Source organism: Herpailurus yagouaroundi, unplaced genomic scaffold (genome assembly GCF_014898765.1).
Source record: "Herpailurus yagouaroundi ecotype Mexico unplaced genomic scaffold, PumYag 184, whole genome shotgun sequence".
In the NCBI taxonomy this organism is placed as follows: Eukaryota; Metazoa; Chordata; class Mammalia; order Carnivora; family Felidae; genus Herpailurus; species Herpailurus yagouaroundi.
This window is the reverse complement of record NW_024412415.1, coordinates 25,004,855-25,009,103: the sequence shown is the minus strand read 5'-3', so window position 1 is coordinate 25,009,103 and position 4,249 is coordinate 25,004,855. Positions and strand designations below refer to the sequence as shown.

The window sequence follows — 4,249 nt, the reverse complement described above, 5'->3', positions numbered from 1 at the left end:
TCTTAATTGAGGGACATTTCAAATCATAGGTATGAAAAAGTCACATGTTTCAGGGGAGTCAAGAGAAGGTAGTCTGAAGGCTGTAGAGTATACAGGAGCTCTAAATCCCATCCTACCACCGCCTCCCTCATCCCCACACTATCACAGCATCTCTTGTTTCTCATGAAAAACACAGTTCAGGTGAGAAGTCTGGAAAAGAATGCACCCCACATTAACCACAGTATTCTTGGTTGTGTGATCACTGCCGGTTTTCAGTTTCTCTTTTTTGTTTCATCAGTTTTGGTTCCCCGCCTCCCTCCCCCGAAGTTTTCATCTAAATTCCAGTTAGTCAACACACCATGTAATATTAGTTTCAGGTATATAATACAGTGATTCAGTAATTCCATACAATACCTGGTGCTTACCACAACGCATGCACTCCCTAATTCCAATCACCTCTTACACCCACCACACCCATCAGATTATTCTCTATACTTATGACCTTGTTTCTTGGCTTGCTTCTTTTCCCATGTTCATCTGTTTTGTTTCTTAAATTCCACATATGAGTGAAATCATAGGGCCTTTCTCTGACTTATTTCACTTAGCATTATACTCTCTAGCTCCATCCACATCATTGCAAATGTCAAGATTTCGTTTTTATGGCTGAGTAATATTCCATTGTGTATACATACCACATCAGTTTTCCAATTTATCGAGAATTCACATGTATTATGGATTTTTAGAATTTTTAAAAGCTATTTTAGAATCATCTTGGGAAACAAAACAAACACTACTCTCTTGGGGTGCCTGGGTGGCTCAGTTGGCTAAGTGTCCAACTCTTGATTACAGCTCAGGATATGATCTCGTAGTTCATGAGATTGAATCTCACGTTGAGCTCTGAGCTGACAGTGAAGAGCCTGCTTGGGATTTTCTCTCTCTCTCTCTGCTCCTCCTGTGCATGTATGTGCTCTCTCTCAAAATAAACATTTAAAAATAAATTAAATATTTAATTGGCACCACCCACAGGATTTTCTTCATTTACCACAAAAATACTTTTTTCTCCGTTGCCATCACCTGGCATTATCTTTGGTTTTTGTCTTTTCCACAACTGATAGATGAAAAGTGATATCCCACTATGGTTTTCATCTGTATTTCTTTTATTAGTAGTAAACTTGAGCCCCTTTTCATATATTTGTGGCCATTTGCATTTCTTCTTCAATTTCTTTCCCACTAATGTGTTTCTGTCCATTTTTATGTTACACTATTTACTACTTATTATTAATTTGTAAGAGCTCTGAATTTAGGGGCAGCTGGGTGGCTTAGGTGGTTTAGGCGTCCAACTGGTGATTTCGGCTCAGGTCATGATCTCTCGGTTTGTGAGTTCAAGCCCTGAATCGGACCCTGGGCTGGCAGCTCAGAACCTCCTTGGGATTCTCTCTCTGCACCTACCCTGCTCTCTTGCATACTCTCTCTCTCTCTCCCAAAAGTAAATAAACTTAAAAAAACATAGCTCTGAATTTATCAGTTATGTACTCTTCGTTCAGTTTCTGTGGCTATGTCATCCCAGTGCATTGTTTGGCTAGGTTTTATGGGGCTCTTTCCTAGGCTTAACAATCGATACACAGAAACTCACGATTATTTGATCCGGTCAAACTTCTCTATTTTTTCCTTTTGCCTTTGGAGATTCATGTAATGAATGGAATAGAAAGCCCATTTCTACTCCAGGGTCATACAAATATTCACTCACATTTGCGTTTAATAATTTTTAGGGGCTTTTTACATTTAAATTTTGGAGCCATCAGGATATATTTTGATGTAGGGGAGGCAATGATTATGCTAGGACCGCACAGTTATCTTGGCCATGTTCTGAGTGGCAGAATCCATACACTTCAGGTGCTATTTAAGTAAGATGCAGGGATCCCCTGCTTCCCTCAGACTACACTCACTTCACTTTCACAAAAGACTGACGTTAGCATCCGTTAAATCCAAAGGGGAGTTTCGCCATTGCTAAAAAAATTAATTAAAAAAATAAAAAGCTGCTACTCTACTAACGTAGGTCTTTCCAAAAAGCGAAGTGGCTTCACTGAAACTTTGGGAAAGCAGGGGATACTCTTCCCTTTTACCGTGTGGCTTATGAAAGTGTCCATGGGCACACCCTACCTTCAGGTCGTGGGGGAAGCGTGTATTCGCATGAGCTCTGGTCAAGCTCCCATCCACAATGCCATACATCTGTGTCATCCGTGCCATCATGCAGAGATAGAGTGGGTCTAACAACCAACCTGATCCACTTATACTCGTGGGAAAAATTTTTTTAACTAAGGGACTTACTCACGTGTTGGTTCTGTGAAAAAGCCAAAAAGCAGGAGAGGTTAGAAGCTGGTATTTGTGAAGGGAGACAGAAGTACCTGGCGAGTCCAGAGGGCTAGCAGAAACACACAGTGACAGGCAAACGGAGCCCAGTGCGGAAGCATCAAGAAGAACCTGCTATACAGTTAGATGAGTGGCAGAATAAGGAAGGCAGGCCTTTGTGGGGTTAAAGCAGACAGGGGACTAATCCCCAAATAAACACATACATAGAAGATGGTGATGGAGGCCAGAAAAGCTTGGATTAATTGGCACCCCATTCTCCATACCCATTAATTGAACCATTTTCTGCTCTGTCCTTTCCAATGGAAACAAATGGGGAACAGGGTGATATCCGGGGTTTATGCATCAAGTCAACTTCCAGGGACTGTCCAGGGCACATTCAAACTAATTACCAACCTCTGTAACAAAATATTCCTCTCCCTCACTGTGTGACTTTACAGCTACTTGGCTTCTCTAGGCCTCAGTTTCCTCACTGTGTTGAAACTCTAACCCTAAGCCTGAACCCTAAACCCGTACCCCTGAATCTGGAAGACCAGCTCTTTCAACACAGAACTTCTCTGATCCTGCTCCCTGGCTTCTTTGTCTTGGGAGCAGCATGCCTGGATGGTTCAAGAATCCTTATCTGACAGCAGAGCTCCCCAAAGGAGGAAGGAAGGAGGAAAGGACTAGAAGTGAGGGGCCAGCTGGGAGGATTCTGGGAAGAGAAGTCCATGTGCAAATGAAAAGGGCCTAGCCATGTCGGTGACAATGGGGATAAGAAGACAGAATAGACAGAGACAGGAAAAATTTTAAAGTATCACAGAGATAGATCTGAGGAGACTTGAAAACCAAATCTGAAAACTAGCAGCCTTCGGACCTGAAGTTCACGATGGTGACCCCAGGTCACACCAGCCAGGAAAGGAAAAGTCGATCGCTTTCACAAAACTTGAAAACTTTGAATAACTTTCATAAAAGTTAAAAATATGACTCTCCACAAGTATACACTGAACAGGCACCAAAATCTTACTCAATTAGATAATCTAAGACAGAGGAGAAGGAAGAAGGTACATCTGGCTCAAAGAGCATCTTGAGAAACGATTTGTAGACATTTATAAAGCAATGTTAGAATAAAGTTTCTAGGGGCGCCGGGGTGGTGCAGTCGGTTAAGCGTCCGACTTCAGCCAGGTCACGATCTCGCGGTCCGTGAGTTCGAGCCCCGTGTCGGGCTCTGGGCTGATGGCTCAGAGCCTGGAGCCTGTTTCTGATTCTGTGTCTCCCTCTCTCTCTGCCCCTCCCCTGCTTATGCTCTGTCTCTCTCTGTCCCAAAAATAAATAAACGTTGAAAAAAAAAATTTTTTTTAAATAAAAAGAAAAAAAGAATAAAGTTTCTAGTTTAGATACAAAACTGGTCAACACTCCAAGGTGATACAAAAATCATAACATTTGGGATCTCTCTTTTTTAATTTTAATTTTTTTCATGTTTTATTATTTATTTTTGAGAGAGAGACAGACAGACACACGGAGCACGAGTGGAGGAGGCACAGAGAGAGGGAGACACAGAATCTGAAGCAGGCTGCAGGCTCTGAGCTGTCAGCACAAAGCCCGAGGTGGGGCTTGAACCCACGAACCCTGAGATCATGACCTGAGCCAAAGTCAGACGCTTAACCAACTGAACCACCCAGGCAGCCCTAGGATCATTTAGTGAACAGAAATTATTTGCCTCTCTACAGAAAAGACCTGGGAATACCAGGGAAATTCACGGAGTCTGAGACTACTTAACTAATAGGAAATAGGGAAGCCAAACAAATACTTGTTTTTCTAAATTAGTGGTTCTCAACCAGGAGAGCTTTTGCCTTCCAGGGGACATTTGGTATTATGTGGAGACCTTTTTTGGTCCCAACTCAGCAACTCTGGGAGCTGGGGG

General features: G+C 42.5%; 1 non-coding gene across 1 annotated transcript; it reads right to left on the bottom strand.

Moving 5' to 3' along the window:
- Nucleotides 1-3,924: 3,924 nt before the first annotated feature.
- TRNAQ-UUG (transfer RNA glutamine (anticodon UUG)) lies at nucleotides 3,925-4,009 on the bottom strand. Its single transcript has one exon. It is a non-coding gene; the product is annotated as a tRNA-Gln (tRNA).
- Nucleotides 4,010-4,249: the final 240 nt, after the last annotated feature.